The sequence below is a fragment of the Rhinoraja longicauda genome, chromosome 32 (genome assembly GCF_053455715.1).
Source record: "Rhinoraja longicauda isolate Sanriku21f chromosome 32, sRhiLon1.1, whole genome shotgun sequence".
Classification (NCBI taxonomy): domain Eukaryota; kingdom Metazoa; phylum Chordata; class Chondrichthyes; order Rajiformes; family Arhynchobatidae; genus Rhinoraja; species Rhinoraja longicauda.
In genome coordinates, this window is record NC_135984.1 from 13,965,159 (window position 1) to 13,983,334 (window position 18,176).

An 18,176-nucleotide genomic window follows, 5' to 3' on the forward strand; every position below is an offset into this window, starting at 1 on the left:
GCGCTACCGTGCCGCTTTCCCACTTTTGCATCCACTAGGGGCAATTTACAGAGGCCATTTTACCTACAGACCAACCTGGGTCTCTGTCGCTATGAGGCAGCCACTCTTACCAGCTGTGCCACCCATAATATCGAATGCTCGGAGAAAACGGGTTTATAAAACATTCCCTTCCCCTTTCAGTAGGAGTGGTAGCCTTAGTCTCCATAAAGTGAAGACAACGTTAGAGATACCAGACCAACATTAATCCTTTATTTTGTAACTCACTAGGATGTATCAGCATGGGCCTGTCAACACAACTTTCGAAGTGCAGTAGAGCACAGTAACAGGCCATTTTGTCCAACTAGTCAATGTTCCACCTGCTCCTTGTAGGCAGTCACAGATAAAAAGCGCATTAATGACAGAAATGACTCCTTGGATTTTCAGGGCACTGAATTGCCCAAAAGGTAACGTGGATTCAATCAAATCGTGTGTTCACGTTTAGGTTTGTTCTTGTCTTATGTACCGAGGTACAGTGACAAGCTTTGTTTTGCGTGCTATCCAATCAGGTCAGATATTATGATACATAAATACAAGCAAAATAAAACTCAAGTACAATAGCCAAATATAGTTCTCAGCATTGTGGTGCTCCTGGAAATCCAGTTGACCTGTGCAGCCCAATCACCTTCAGGTAGCTGGTCACTTGAAACAATTGATTCCTCTGTGAGATCCTCAATACACATACGGAAACTAACTGTGACTCAGCAGGTTGTCATGATGCCAGCCCCAGAGCAGCTGATGCATAAAATGTGATCACCATAGTCCCTCGGACAGCAGTGTTGTTGCTCATTTACTTCCTCTTTGATGGTCTAGCCACACCATCACAACCCAGGCTGCTATTTTTCTATTAGCATTCGGTAATTATATCCAATTCACTCTACCTTATTGTGGGTACGCTGGTGAGACCTTACATTGTATCTTGACATCCCATCCACCAAACATCACATCCTTATCTTGTTCATTCTGGAGTTTTTCTTCTAAAATTACTTAATCCTATAAAGCGCCTTGGTTGTTGCTGTTGGTTGTTGCTGTTGCTAAATCAATTATTCATTGGAGACTAACCATTCTACCTTGAATGCTTATGTTTCAGCGGTATATATTTCACAAAATGCTGGAGTAACTCAGCAGGTCAGGCAGAAGGAATGGGTGACGTTTCGGGTCGAGACCCTTCCTCAGTCTGAGGAAGGGTCTCGACCCGAAACGTCACCCATTCCTTCTCTCCTGAGATGCTGCCTGACCTGTTGAGTTACTCCAGCATTTTGTGAAATAAATACCTTCGATTTGTACCAGCATCTGCAGTTATTTTCTTACGTTTATGTTTCAGCAGTCAGCCCTTCTCTGCTGCAATGCTGTATTGAGGAATACTCTGCCACCTGAAAGTTCACATCCAGTCAGTAGCGTTAAATACATTGTACGGCTGTGTCAACACTTTGGTACTCTCCTTCCAAAATTCATTCCACTGAAGTCAATGGTGTCGATTTCAGAGGCTGAGCAATAGTAAAGCAGTAAGTGTTTAGTGCTTGCATTTAAGAACGAAGTTTCAGGCATTTGTGTGCAGTGAGCCTTGGAAAATTGAGTAAATTTACTTTCTGTTATCTTGTAATATGGCATCTTTATTTTCTGTAATGACCTCAGTACGTCTAATTTACAGACAGTGAAATGACATTGATTAGTCACTTGCTTTATTCAATAATGTACCTGCATGCAATCGTGAGGTATTATGTGTTATACAGTACACCTGATAGTAAGCTTGAGCGTAGGAGAGGAGGGGGTAACCTTATAGAATCGCAATGGGCACAGATAAGGTGGACAGACGCACTCTTTTTCCCCATGGTAAGGGAGTCTAAAACCATAAGGCACATGTTTAAGTTGAGTAGGAAAAAATTTAAATGGGACCCGAGAGGCAAGATTTTCACAAAGATGGAAGTGGGTGTATGGAACATGCTGCCAGTGGAAATGGTAGAGGTGGGTACAATTACAACATTTAAAAGGCTTAGAGGAATGTAGGCCCAACACAGACAAATGGAACAAGCTCAGGAAGGCACCTTTGTTAGCATGGACGAGTTGGGCCGAATGGCCGATTCCATGCTGTGTAACTCTCTGAATGTCCATGTGGGTATCAATTTGTTCGTCGAATCACTTAACTACAGACTAACACTTGTTCTCCAATAACCACAATTTAAAAAGATCTGTGTACTTTCTCAACAAAGTTCCTTTGTACGTTAATTGCTGTCAATCGATTGCTCTGACAGACCGATGAAACACGACGAAGGATTTCTGTAAGCTGCTATTAAAAAATTGAATCAAAAGGGTGCAAATTGTCCAGGACAGGTTGCCACAGAAATAAAACTTCAAAATTGCATTATATGCCATCTGTATTCTCACTATTTTAGACAATGTTTTAAAAGTTATGAGTTTCCAATAGCTTGCTGTCAGTCAACTTGCATTATGCCTTTTTATAGAAAGGAATATTGATTTTTATATATTATCCACCTCGTCTTTGGTATATGGAGTCCAATTTTGAACTGTACACATGCTGCAAGAGCTGGTAAAATAATGGCAAAGGGAAGACCACTTATATGGTCATACAGCGTGGAAACAGGCCCTTCGGCCCAACCTGCCCACACTGACCAACATGTCCCATCTACACTAGTGCCACCACCTGTCTGTGTTCGGCCCATATCACTCGATACCTATCCTATCCATGTACCTGTCTAAATGTTTCTTAAACCTTGTGCTAATCCCTACATCAACTGCCTCCTCCGGCAGCTCATTCCATACACCCACCACCCTTTGTGTAAAAAGTCTGCCCCTCAGGTTTCAATTAAATCCCCCCACCCACCCACTTCCCACTCACCCTCACCTGAAACCTATATCCTTCACGAGCATTTAGATAATCAGGTGATCTGGGCAAACACATGTCCGGTGCAATTCTATGTGTACAAGTCCTAAATGATGTAATTCAGGACAAACGGCAGGGTGGAATGATATAAAATGCTCTATGCTGCAGTGAATACAGGAGTAGAGGGTGCACATGCAGAAACCTTTGAAGGTACAAGAGCAAGCTAATAAGGTAGCGTAAAAAAAAGAGATATCACACCTGTGTTTTTTAAATAACTGCACAGAACAGAAGTACAGGAAGTCATGCAAAATCACTGATTGCAACCCAGATTGAGTACTCTGTGTAGTGCTGGAAACTAAATTTAACACTGGGAACAAGGGGATAGACACAAAAAGCTGGAGGAACTCAGCGGGTCAGACAGCATCTCTGGAGAAAAGGAATAGGTGACGTTTTGGGTCAAGATCCTTCGTCTAGCTCGGTTTAAATCAGCATCTGCAGTTCCTTCCTCCACTGGGAACGAAGTGGCTTCACTTACGTGGAAAGACCGTATCTGGAGTTGCCCTATTTAAAGCAGAGACATTTTAAGGGGGAAGATGTAGGTGCTCAGTGTAAGATGTTTTTGTTGAGGAAAATGGAAGAGATTAATCTCTGTGAAATAGTCAGTAGTTAAAAGTTGTGGATATAGACTGATTACAGAACATAAATTGGCATTATCAACTATGTCTCAGTTGGTAGTTCTCTCATCTCTTACAGAGTGGATTCACAGCCCATCTCTTAGAAATGAGAACAAATGTGCAGATAAAGACTCCAGTGCAATACTGAGGAGACACTGTTGGAAATGCCATAATTTTGATGAAACTTTAAACTGAGTCAATGGGTATGACAAGTCCCTCAATACTATTTTGAATATCAAGGGAGTCCGAAGTGATAACTATTGCTCAATCAACATGACAAGACTGCTTCACCACTATCCAATTGTCCGGTATGACCTTGCCATACAGTAATTGACTGCTGCACTTCCCACTTCTCATATTACAACAATGGCATCATTTCAGAAATATATATGGGACATGTGGAGACATTAACAATGCCACAGAAATACAAACATTTCTTTCTTGTCATCTCATTTCTCTTCTCATTTCTCAGAGGGTGATGATACTTCAACTGAAAAAGTAATGGAAGCAGATTTGATTGATTGAAAGGTAAAGCATGGGAACAGGCTCTTTACCCCATCTTGTCCACACTGACTATTGATCTTGCCCTAGTACTAAGCTATCCCACTTTTACATCCACTCCCGACACTCTAGGGGCAATTTACAGAGGCCAATTAACCCACAAACCTGTATGTCTTTGGGATGTGGGAGAAACCAGAGCACCTGGAGAAAACTACACAGTAAAAGGGAAAATGAGAAAAAAAACATGGGAGGTCAGGATCAAACACGGGTCTCTCTTGTTGCAAGGCAGCAGCTCTACCAGCTTCGCTACTGTGCCACTCTGCTCTGGGGGAGAGTCTTAGAGCTGTACACCACCAAAATGGGATATCATATCCATGCTGACATTTGTGCCCTTGGAAAGACAAATGGACAATTTGGACTAATATGCCAGGTTAACAGTAAAACCTGGGCCAAATTTAATTTTTTTGCAAAGCTGATGCAGAATCAAGAGGTCTAATTCGTGAGATCTCTGGTTCTTTTATAAATATTCTATCAATTTGATCTGCTTCTAATCAGGTACAAACTATTTCTTGAAAAATATGGTACTAATTATGCTGGTGTCATTAATCATGTTGATAGCAATTGCTTTGATAGCACAGTTTATTCACACCAGCATAAAATCATGTTAGAAATGATGACTAAACAAAACACTCTACCTTCCAGTGGGCTAAAAGCAACATTGTGATGACAAAATCTCTGCTCCAACACCTTATTTTCCAATTTCAGATGGATGCGAGGCAACTGGACAGGGCACAAAGTGCTGGAGTAACTCAGCAGGTCAGGCGGCATCTGAGAGGGGAGCAGACAGGCGACGTTTTGGGTGAGGACACTTCCTCATAATTCACCTAGACTGAAGAAGGGTCCCGACCTGAAATGTCAACTATCCATCCCCTTCTCAGCTGAGTTCTTCCAGCACTTTGAATTGTGCTGCAGATTTGAGCATCTGCAGTTCCTTGTTATCATGATTTGCCTCCACATTTCTTTTGTGCCAGGAATTGGAATTTTTCTTCTTGACCTCTTATTGTCTCACTTTGATAAGACTTTGATGGGTTGGCTTGAGTTGGTGCAAGTGAGCAGGTTTCTTGGTAAGTGACTGTTACATAATACTACTAACTTGTCAAAACAGCAATGATACTTACTCAAATTTCCCAACAACTCGAACTTATCCTCCACTAATATTCAAGTTGACCCTTCATCGTCACTTGGTCAACCTTGAAATTTCCTACCAAACACCATTAGCTGAGGCCAATCATTACAAAGAAGGCAGCAGTTTAATTAACAGGTGGGTCACCATTTTCTTGCGGGGATCACACTTAATCTATATTCCACTTTAGTTTAGTTTATTGTCACAGTGAAAAGCTTTTGTTGCAAGCTATCCAGTCACTTACAAATTCAACACAATTTGCACGAACTTCTAATCAAAATTAATATGACAAATGTAAAGAAAGGTACAAGAGATTATTGCAGTAATATACAGCTAATAGACGAACTTCAATGGAAAGAAATGTGAAGCACAAGAAATATTGTGGAAAATTAACAATGTTGAGTTGTTGAAGATAATGGAAGATCTATGAAATCTACAAAAGCATTAAAACGCAGAATTAGGTGAGTTTGTACTAAATATTAGCTCGACTGCAGTTGGAGTATCCAGTGTTCAGGTGCCTCATTACACAAAAGTTATTGGAAACATACAAACAATTCAGGAATGATTCACGAGAATAATAATAGTAGAAGAATGTGCACTCATAAAGGCACTGGATATATATATTTTTTTAATTCTCCAGAACATAAAAGGCTAAGGCAGAAATCTGACAGGTTCTTTTAAAATTATAAAAGAGTGATTAGCAAAGTTTTTGTTTGCCAAACTGTCGTAAAAGGATTGTTATTAAAAAAAACGAAAACTATACCAGCAGATATTTCAATGGCATATCAATAGATTTATAATTCAAAGGGTAATTAGAATTTAGACCGTTCTAATGCAATATTGAATAATCTGGAGGACAACAGGCTGTGTATTTGCTAAGGGCAGAGGAAATGGATTGTGGCGGAGAGGATTATGGCAATGGATTATGGCGGACAGGTATGGCTAAGGCGCTGGAAACACAGAGAGTGCCAGAGAGGTGAACATGCTCCTATTGCAAATTCAAAGATGATCTATTAATCCTAAATGGAGCAATTCACATTTGACCATCAAGACTCAACTTTTCCTTCCTCAATTCATTTTCTTTTCTATCTATTTGCCTTTTATTTCCCTCTCTGCCAGTATGTGTTTTATTTTTCTTGGCTACTGATCCTATCTTTCCTTTCCCACTATTTGTGATCTTAAATTGAATTTTCCTGCCTTGTAGCTGACTGGCTCAACGAAGATCAATGCTGGATGTTCCTTTTACGCTTCACTAGCTGCTGCGAAAGAAGCTGGAACAATGTACAACTTATCCAATGCAACATCATTAGAAGAGAGTTCAGAAGTATTGGGCTAGTGTTTCAAAAAACAGTATTTCCCTCTTGTTCCAAATAATTAGACCAATGATATAATAAACATTTCTATTGCTCATTCAAGATAAAGGTAGAAGGTAAATTTATTATTTCTGTACTACATAAAGTATAATACTTGGCAGTGCCCAACTACAACTGGATATATTTATGAATGTTGCCAAAACAAGTAACCAAGAACAAACACATCTAAACAACTTGCAGAAGTATTGTCGAATACTTATTGGGAAGACAATCTTTCCAGGCCACTGGAGATTAATACAGTAGCAGACTAGTTATTGTAACTTTAGACCAGAGATCATTGTGATTTAAAGGAGGATTCAGTGTACTTAAAGATTCTTTTTCACTACCCCTTGGATGTATGCTTTGGTTTAATTGGAAAAGAAACATGTTTATTCTTATTCATGACTCGGTAACGAGAGAGGGCTATAATCTTCATGATTCACAATGACATTTTTGCTTTGATTCCACTAATGTCAAACTTGCAAGTAATCTTTCTTGCAACAAAAGAAGGACCAACATTGGAAATTGTTGACTCCAATCTTCTAAAGATGGCAGGAGCCCCTGCAGTTCACTGTCACACAAGGCAACCCATGGCAGATACCAAGGCCAGAATGGTTATTCAGTGCAATAACCAGCCACCACCCACCCACTCCCTCCCCCCTCAGCCCCTTCTCCCCCGCCACTTCCATCCCACGCTCCTGCCCACCCCCAAGGTCTCTCCCTCGTCGTCATCTGGTTCAGATAGCAAAGCTCTCTTCATCCCCAGTCACGGTCGACAGGAAAGCATGCGCCAGCCTGGCACAAAAATGACAAAACACATCAACACCCAAAAGTGCGACATGTGCGGATGACACAAAGTCTGACATTTTATATATATTTTAATGACAACGTCATCTGCAACGGAGATGACAACTAATTTGCGTTGGGCAACATAATGGTGGCTCGCCGCTCCGTCGGCTGCACATTGGGGGCTTTTTTGTTGTTGATTAGCCCAGGGTCTGGAGCCGGTCTCACGACACACAGCACATGTGCTCCCCTCGAATGGAGAAACGGGTAGATTGCTGAACGCCAACACTGGGGCAACGCTAACGGATATGACGGCGAAGTGTGGCTGCAAAATTCATTCAAGTGCTGCCGACCTGGGAGTGTGATTGTACCCAGCGAATGCCGAGATGGTCCAGATCACAAGCAGTGGAGAGACCCGCCAAAGCCAAAGCCAAAGCCCAAGCCAAATGCACTGGGCAACAAGAAGTGTATCAGCTAAGCCGAATGATACTAGCGCGCAACTGTCTACATTCCCATTAAACACAGGTTATTATCAGAGCTTCTTGAAGTGGTCGAAATTATAAATTGCAGATACGAGACGGGCAGCAAAGTCCCGGCCTCGCTGGCAGATTGCTCACAATTAATGACAAGGCAACCCAGAATCAGACCCAAGACAAGTCTTCCCAAAGGCAGCAACTAACGCGTTCCGCAGTAAGAAACAAATCCACTCACCCACAATCTCAACGGAACATCGACCCCTTTCAGAAAACTTGGACCAAATGGTTAATCAATGTTGCAAAGAGTTAATAGTAATTCCAATATTTTCTTCCGCTCTTGCGCCCTGGAAATGGGATTGAGGGGAATCAGTCTGTGACAGACTCTCACACACAATCATACAACGCCAAGCCGCAGTTTGCACAGACTGTTCAAGCGGCGGCCGCGTCCGAACATTGGCAAATGTGTTTGTCCAGAGTGGTGGGATTGGGGCGAACACGAGCCGCTGTGATCCCGGGTTAACATTCTGTCCAAACCCGCGCCGAGTGTCAAATTAGGATTCAAGCGGCATAGGCGTCAAAACTACAGGAAACACTGCCCCTAAAGCCATGCCGGGGAAACACAACACACACACACACAACACACACACTCACACACACAACACACACACACACTCACACACACAACACACACACACACTCACACACACAACACACACACACACAACACACACACAACACACACACTCACTCACACACACAACACACACACTCACACACACAACACACACACACAACACAAACACACACACACCTCCCTCTCCAATGGACCCGAGCGATGGCACAACAGCAAAGTCCATCTTCACATTGAGAGAGAGTCGCCACATTCACCGCACACGGCGGTGACGAGACTGCGGTGGGGGATGTGGGTGGGGGGAGAGTGCAGGGTGGTGAAGGGAGAGGGTGGTGAAGGGGGAGGGGAAGGGGGAGGGGGAGGAAGGGAGAGGGTGGTGAAGGGAGAGGGGGATGGGGAGGAAGGGAGAGGGTGGTGAAGGGAGAGGGTGGTGAAGGGAGAGGGTGGTGAAGGGAGAGGGTGGTGAAGGGAGAGGGTGCCTGGCTGGGGAGAGTGGGAGGGAGAGGGGGAGGAAGGGAGAGGGGGAGGAAGGGAGAGGAGGGGAGAGTGGGAGGAGGGGAGAGTGGGAGGAGGGGAGAGGGGGAGGAAGGGAGAGGGGGGTGAAGGGAGAGGGTGGTGAAGGGAGAGGGGGAGGAAGGGAGAGGGGGAGGAAGGGAGAGGGGGAGGAAGGGAGAGTGGGGGAAAGGGAGAGGGAGAGGAAGGGAGAGGGGGAGGGAGAGGGGGAGGGAGAGGGTGGTGAAGGGAGAGGGGGAGGGAGGGGGAGGAAGGGAAAGGGGGAGGAAGGGAGAGGGGGAGGAAGGGAGAGGGGAGGAAGGGAGAGGGGGAGGAAGGGAGAGGGGAGGAAGGGAGAGGGGGAGGAAGGGAGAGGGGAGGAAGGGAGAGGAGGAGGAGGAGGAGGAGGAGGGGGAGGGGGAGGAGGAGGGGGAGGGGGGGGTGGAGGTGCACAGGATCCAACCGAGTTCGAAATCAGGATTCACAGGTGTGGGAGTGCAAGGAGGCTGGCACAACACACAAGGTCTGTCCAGAGGTTGAAAGATTTTCCATGTGGAGTCTGAAGATTTGGTTTGTTTTGTCTGGAAGGCTGGAGGTTGTGGGAAGTATATAAAATGATGAGAGGTGTAGACAGTCAGAGCCTTTTTCCCAGAGTGGAAACATCAAAGACTCGAGGCCATAGCTTTAAGGTGAGTGGGGCAAAGTTACATTGCCATTACGATTTTATACACAGAGAGTGGTGGGTGCCTGCAACGCATTGCCAGGGGCGGTGGTGGAGGCAGATAGGATAGTGGCTTTTAAGAGGCTTCTAGATGGGCACATGGATATATAAAGAATTGAGCGATCTGGATCATGTGTAGGCACAAGTTAGTTTAATTTGGTATAGTTTAGTTTAGTTTTAAATAGACAGCGCAGAAACAGGTCCTTCGGCCCACCGAGTCCATGCTGACCCCATACACAAACGCTATCCTGCACACTCGGAACAATTTACAATTATTATCAAAGCAGATTAACCTACAAACCTGTACATCTTTGGAATGTGGAAGGAAACTGGAGCTCCTGGAGAAAATTGATCCGGTCAGAGTGAGAACATACAAATTCTGTACAGACGGCACCCATAGTCAGGATCGAACCTGGGTATCTGGTGCTGTAAGACTGCAACCCTACCACTGTGCCACAGTGCCTTCCCCTTGGCATCAGGTTCAGCACAAACATTGTGGGTCGAAGGGCCTGATCTTGTGCTGTACTGTTCTATGTTCCAAGGGGTATACACGGGTGGTCAGGAGGGGCTGTAGGTGACTTTGCAAATACAGTACATGGGTTCCAGGGAGGTTGCTTTGGCATTTACAGGGTCTATTTGGGATATGACTGCTGTTGCAGGATGTGGGGAAGGTAAACTGGGAATAAGGGCGACTGGGATTGAAGAAGTATGCGCAAGGCTCGGAGAGTTGGCATCAGGGTGTGTAGGGTCCAGCAGGTTAGTGATCAAAGCAAGACTGCTATAAAAGCCAGGAGTCCATGCTCACCACATAACAATTGGTGCACTTCCTATTACTCAGGAGCACTTGAGGTCTGGGTCAGCTGTATGCTGTAAATTGCTTAAATCAGCATCTGTATACAAGAAGTCACATTTTACACAAGTCACTATGTATAAAAAGCCAGAGAAGGTAGCTTGGTCAGCCGCTCTTCTGGGTATTGGTCTTCAGGTTGCCAAATGACAGTGTTAATTATGCTTAATTAATATTAGTCTTTCATTAAAATTCATCTCTGATTAACATCAGTCTGTTGTCATCTAAGCCTGAGGTCGAATGCACTGTAATTTCAGTCCTACGTTTTTTTGCCCATCATGGGCCCTGGCGTGTCATTAAGAGACAGTGAATGCTCAGTCAAGTTTTACAACAAGAACTGCAGTCCTTGAGATACCGTTCATATTACACAAACAAAACAGAATTGTAACAATCTCGGTCATTGCAGTTGTAACCTAAACTCTCAGTGCAGTTGGAGCACAGGATAGAGAAAGGAATACAGAATCAGGGATTACTTGAGCACTGAGGCTAATACTCAGGTGTAGTGTATACAAGTATATCTGTGCTGCATATAATTGAGACTGGAACTTAAACCGATGAAGGGATATAAAAAGATGTTTCAGAAGGCAAAAGCACTGTCCAAGGCCACAGTAAATTTAGATATCAATGAGAATAAAATGTATTTGAATTTAACCAAACAAAAGTTGGGGTCAGGGTAATTAAACTTTTTTCATTAATCATCATATCATATCATATATATACAGCCGGAAACAGGCCTTTTCGGCCCACCAAGTCCGTGCCGCCCAGTGATCCCCGTACATTAACACTATCCTACACCCACTAGGGACAATTTTTACATTTACCCAGCCAATTAACCTACATACCTGTACGTCTTTGGAAATGTTTGATTTATTAAATAACTTTTACTTAAGTCAAAAATGTAATTCATACACCTAGATATGATTAATTGATTAATTAGATAGTGGATACTAATGTTAAAATGATGCAAATTTCATTATATTAAAATCTGGGATTTATAAACAATAAATGGCAGAATTAAATAATGAAATGAGGTAAATAAGAAACAAATCTAATTACTCACAAATTGATTTCAAATCAAGCTGAATCAAAATTTAATCTAAGTCTGAATGAACTATTATGTCTAAATCTAAGATGATGACAATAAATAAATAAAAAGCAGAAATGGCCATGCAGAGACTGTACATTTCCCATCATGTCACGGAGTGCTGTAATCGGGCTAAATGGGATAGAATCAAAACTGTGCTGGTCACTCATTACTGGACATCCTTAAGGCACTGTGGGCCATCTGCAGCAGCAACAGAATTGCCATCGAGTCGTACAGCATAGAAACAGCTCTTTGGGTCGCAAAGTCCAAGCTAATCATCAAGAACTCATGTATACGTTAACATCATGGGTTGTATCAGATACCAGAACTAGAGGGATGCAAGTCCTTTGAAGTAGGGCACGAAGTGCTGGGGCAACTCAGCGGGTCAGGCAGGATCTCTGGGGAAAAGGAACAGGTGACGTTTCGGGCTGGAACGCTTTGGCAGACCGTTGAAGTATTGCAGGGCCGGAGGAGGTAACTCTGATGGGGGATGTATTGAGCCAGGTAAAGGCACAGAATAACTTGAAATATCGATGAGACAATTAGGGACTGACCATCCAGGGGGTTGTTGTAACAATTCAGAGACCAAACCTTACCATGGCAGCTATGGAACCGAAATGCTGTTAATAATTTGGAACTAATCAGATTGTTGTGAAAACTCATGTTGATGTCCTTCAGGAGAGGCAATCTGGTCTACTCATCCAGACACGTATAGACACCCATTGAATTTTCAAGTGAGTTTGCCTTGAGGTCATAATCGTTCTTGTTATGATCTCAAGTATGTTTATCCGAGTAAGAAGAAAACTAACAAAGTTACCCATATGCATAATAATGAACCATGGATGTTAGACTGTGGCACACGTTTGTGATCTGCACATGTTCCTGATGAAGGGTCCTGACCTGAAATGTCACTTAGCCATGTTCACCAGAGATGCTGCCTGAGCCACTGAGTTCCCTTTTTCACACAAAGGGTGGTGGGTGTATGGAACATGCTGCCAGGGGAGGTAGTTAAGGCTGGAACTATCCCAACATTTAAGAAACAGTTAGACATGTACATGAATTGGAAGTGGTTTGGAGGCACAGGCAGATGGGATTAGTGTAACCGGGACATGTTGGCCAGTGTGGGCAAGTAGGGCCGAAGGGCCTGTTTCCACACTGTATGAGTTACTCCAGCGCTTGGTGTCCTTCTAGGAATAAAACCAGATGGAGTACTCTTCATTTACCACTGAACAGTTCCATCTCACAAACATATGGGGACTGGTGTCTAAATTGAGAGAGTAGTTCTGGGACAAGCTGGAACTCCCTTTCCAATTCCATTGTGAGAGTATCTTTGCCTGAAGGACTACGGTTGTTCAGGCAGTCTCACTCCCACCTTTACAAATCAATTACAAATGGGTAATATATACTGGTCTTGATCCTGAAAAAATATGTTTGGGAAGACAGAAGTATTTTTACATGAAAATCACAACTGGCGGCCAAAGAGAACAGTGTCAGACGGCTGATGTTAACCACACATTTAAAAACTGAGATAGAACAACCCCAGCGAATGATAGACAAATTAGTTTAATGTCCGTGATGTGGAACATAATGGATCCTTATTCAAAAAGGTGTTGGTATGTATCAAAAAAGAGAAAACATAATAATCAGTGTGGATTTCAAAATAGGGTGCCATGCTTGACTAACCATACTGAACGCTTAGAAGGACAGAAAAAGCAAATAAGGGTAATGCAATAGACATCCTATAATTTGATTTTGAAAAGGGCTTCAATTAAGTATAATATATTAACTATGGTTCATGGTGGAAAATGTGTAGTAAAGGGACAGGCACGATAACTATAAATCAGGAAAGAAAAGATTAATTCATTAATTTGACTGGCAAAGATGGGAAGCAGAGTTCCACAGGGATCTGAAGAAGGGATAAGAGTCTGAAGAAGGATCCCGGCCTGAAACGTCACCTATCTATGTTCTCCAGAGATACTGCCTGACCCGCTGAGTTACTGCAGCACTTTATGTCTTTTTTTTGTAAACCAGCACCTGCAGTTCCATGTTTCCACAGGGATCATTGTTGGGATAATTGACGAGCAAACCTATCTCAGAGAAGGTGAATACTTTCTCCAAGTCAAAATTGTAGCTCGGGAACTTTCATGACCCATCTAAATTTATCTTTTTGATGGATATATCATACAGTCCTTGTATGATTGATTTTGTTATTTTGATGATTGAATTTGGGTTATTTTGATGATTGTATTCCTCAAAGGAATCTTGAAAATGTCATTAGGTTCATTGCCAATTTCTGGTCTGCTCCCACTTACAGGTGCTCTCTCTCTGATTCTTCCTCTTTCCTGACATCCCTGCCTCCATCTCAGGGACCATTTTCCACTCTGATTTCCCACAATTATCCCGACTATACCTCCTCCCACCCAGCTTCCTCGACTGACTTCCAGTTACTCCATCTCTGTCACATCTATTCTGATGATGAAACTTTCCACACTAGTGGCTTTGAGATGTCCTTCTTTCAACCATAGCTCCCCTGTAAATTATCTTCCTTGCAGATACCTGCAGCCAAAGCTAAAATTTCAAATCTGGACTCCTATACTTGCAAAGATAGTAGTGCATTTTGCAAAGTTAGATAAAATCAATGTAGTTTGCCCATTTGGTCAGTGTGAAGTCTTGAATGGTGATGCGGTTGACCTTTGAACTCTGTCAACTGATCTGTAGCTCACCACCATCTCAACCCTTGAGGTAATGATGGAAACAACACTGACCTTTTCCAATTGGTGGCAATTAGAAAGGATTGACTAATGGAGAATGAAGATAGGGGTGCTGGTAATAGTGAGGGATTGGACAAGAGACCCATTTTTTGCTTTTCACTGAAACTTTATTGTAAATTATATTGTTCCTAATACGGCATCTCCAAAGCATAAAACACAGATAGCTGAGATGAATAAAAGCTAGATTTTTGATGAAACAACATTTGTTAGTTGATCAACTGAATGAAAATGCTGAGAGATGAATGAACATATTAATTATGCTAAATTGTATCTGTTAGATGTATAGCATTTCTTTATTTGTTTCCTTTAAATAATATTTAATATTGAAGGGTCATAAAGAGTAATATCCGCACAGAGAAATGCAATGTATCTTTCCTTCTGGAGTATTTGTTACTGCTGTTTCATGCAATAAATGTGAATAATGCCACTTAAATAAACGTGTAACATAAAATGAGTCACAGTTTAAAAAAGTGTTTCTCAGGGTGTCATATTCTGAATCATGTTAAGTAATTATGACACAATAAAATACTCCATAAATCAATTTTTGGATATTTCTTAGAAACATCTAACTCCAATAAAAATCATCTAATAAGTAGCCTGATAAGTTGATAAAAGCATTTATCACAAAAATTGTGATGGGGGTGATTAAATTGGTGATTTGCTCATCTTAAATTCCTTTAATCCAATCCTTGATTTTATATGTCAAATGGAAATTTTATATGCCAAACATTTATTAATATTTCTTTACAATTTGCTTATTTATATTTCATTACAGGGTGAGGCCATTACTGGCAAGGGGTTCTTCATTTCTATGTACCCATGTGAAGATAGCGTTGAACCTCCTTGAACTGCTACATTCAGTGAAGGTACTGATGGTCATGGAATTTCAGGGTTTGGTCCTCGCAGTGATAAAGGAAGTAATATATTGGAAGATAGACACCGAAGATAGACACAGAATGCTGAAGTTACTCAGCGGGACAGCCAGCATCTCCGGAGAGAAGGAATGGGTGATGTTTCAGATCAAGACCCTTCTTCAGACATATTGGATGGTCATGCTTGGCTTGCTTATGGTGCTGGTATTCCCGCCCTTGTCTTTCCAGGTGGGAGATTTCACAGGTTTGGAAGGTGCTTGGTAAATTCATGGGAGCACACGACAGTATCCAGGTGCTGGAGAGACTGCATGTGTAGGGTGGTGTATACTGTTTTTAATCAGATGTGTCTGCGTTGTGTCAAGTTGCACTTAGGCAAATGATAGTGCCTCATCACATTTCTGATTTGTGCTGTAAAAATGGTGGAGCAGCTTTGGGAAGTCAATATACTCATGTATCGCTATCTACTGTACTATATGAATACTCATCTTGTTCACAAAGGCTGAATTTTGATGCTGAAATAGAATTCACTAAGCTGAATATTTCATAATTAGTGAAAGTAAACTGGACTTTCTCAAACAACGAGCAAAGTGACTTTTAATCTATATCCATTATGTTTGCAGAAATTATGGAAACCTCTCGCATGAAACAATATATTTTCAGGGGAATTTCCAAGTTCTATGCATTATGACAAGTTAATAAATCCAAGAAACTGGACAATTGCCATATTTTGAAAAATGTACACTCAGTTATCATTTTCAATGTCAAGTTATCGCAGAAAAAACACTTGTTTAAACTAGTCCTTTTTGAATAAAACGTGAACAAAGATTTTCATTACACATAGAAGGTGGACACAAAATGCTGGAGTAACTCAACGGGTCAGGCAGCATTTCAGGAGAGAAGGAATGACCCTAAAGGGTCTCAACCTGAAACATCACCCATTCCTTCTCTCCTGAGATGCTGCCTGACCCGCTGAGTTACTCCAGCATTTTGAGTCTACCTTCAATTGGAACCAGCATCTGCAGTTATTTTCCAACACATATTTTTATTGCACATATTACTTATAGTTAAGTATCACCGGGTTCTGGATTGTAAAGCAGAAGACCTACTTTAATTGCCCCAATTTCATTAGTTATGATTCTGACGATATGCATACAGTACGACAGTGCATACTGTCAGACAGAGTAATGATCAGCATCTTTTTATGAAGCAAGTGGGAACTATAAGTGCAAAATGCAAAGTGTGATTAAAGTCCCAGTTGGTATTAGCTTGTGCCATGAAAGAATTGTTTCAACAGGGAGAGCGTTTATATTAAAGTGTCTATTTGTTTCCTTACAGAGACACTTAAAAACCTCATTTCACTCCTGATGCGTTGCCTATCCATTCTTCAGAGATGCTGCCTGATCCGCTGAGTTACTCCAGCACATTGTGTCTTAGAACATAACATCATAAGTGATAGGACCAGAAGTAAGCCATTCGGCCCATCAAGTCTACTCTGCCATTTAATCATGGCTGCTAACTTTCCCCCCTAACCTCATTTTCCTGCCTTCTCCCCATAGCTTCTGATAACGTCTTTTGTCTTATTTTGTAAACAAGTATCTGCAGTTCCTTGTGTCTACAATTTGGTTTTACTGACTATTTGTATATTTTAAGACATCGCCAATACAAGTGGAGGCAGTCAGTCTTGAGAAAGCAGTGTTTCTAATAGTGAAGCATTGGTCTACACATTTCCTTATTGAACGGACATGGTGTGATCTTGTCATGTCTTTGCACATGCTGTGAGCATGCACAGGATAAAATGCATCACATTTGTTTCAATATGGTGAAAATTAAAGTCCAGGGCAGAATAGCAGAGTGAATCTCTGTCTTGAACTATTATCCCATTTTGCCTTTACAATTATCTAGATTTTCCCATTGTCGATGATGTGAAGTCGTGCCATGTCACACTTATTTTAATTTAATGATCTTTAACATAAGTGATATCATTCCTGTTTTATTACAGGTATCCAATTCTGCATTGGACAAAATATTTTCCCAAAAATCTGCTCTTTGGAAGCAAACTAAGAAGTCATGTACTTTGTGTGAGGCATATTTTCAGTGAGTATACCAACCGGAATAATGCTGATAATGTGATTTAATGGTGAATTTGGACACTTTGCACAGTTCAGTGGAAGCTGGATTGAACCAAGCCAGAATAATTTTTGTTGACTCGTACTTTCAGGATAAACACCACTAAACCATATCTGGAACTGCACTGAGAGGTCGTAAATGATAGGAGTAGAATTAGGCCATTCGGCCCATCAAGTCTACTCCCGCCATTCAATCATGGCTGATCTATCTCACTCCATACCCCATTCTACTGCCTTCTCCCCATAACCTCTGACACCTGTACTAATCAAGAATCTATATCTCTGACTCAAAAATATCCACTGACTTGGCCTCCACAGCCTTCTGTGGCAAAGATTCACCACCCTCTGAGAGTGTAGGTTCCTTTGGCTACTTGGTGTTTCCATGATATGTTTCATCATTATCTATTTGTATGCAGTCTATTTGAACTAGACCCTGTAACATTTTGGACAAGGTCATTCAGGACTATATGTGAGTCATGGACATCAAATGGCCACGTTCTGCACTAATTTTCTATGACTTTTTTTGATCAGTACAAAGTAAGAGAGAACCATGTGGATATTTTAACCAGCTTTTTAAGAAGTCATTTTACATTTGCTTTAGAATTATGTTCGCAATGATTCCAATCTAACATTTAACGTGGAGCCATGCTGGCCAGCTTACAAAGGAAATTAAAAACTGTAAAAATATACATTAGGTAACAATAGGCATTGCATGCTACTGTGCTTTGCATCAGTAATGAAATCATGAGTGGTGTTAGATATATTGAAGTGAGATTGACTGA

The 18,176-nt window shown here is 41.8% G+C and overlaps 1 protein-coding gene across 6 annotated transcripts in view; it reads right to left on the bottom strand.

Annotated features, from left to right (window-relative positions):
- Nucleotides 1–8,794, bottom strand: part of LOC144608761 (glutamate receptor ionotropic, kainate 4-like) — a 97,003-nt gene extending 88,209 nt beyond the window's left edge. For 5 of the 6 annotated variants that reach the window (XM_078426836.1, XM_078426835.1, XM_078426833.1 and 2 more), the window contains exon 1: nucleotides 8,086–8,377. The gene's annotated coding sequence lies outside the window, so the exon portion shown is untranslated. Of the gene's footprint in view, nucleotides 1–8,085; nucleotides 8,378–8,661 lie in introns of those variants that run through there. The other variant, XM_078426834.1, reaches the window with a different exon arrangement.
- Between the last annotated feature and the right edge of the window lie 9,382 nt (nucleotides 8,795–18,176).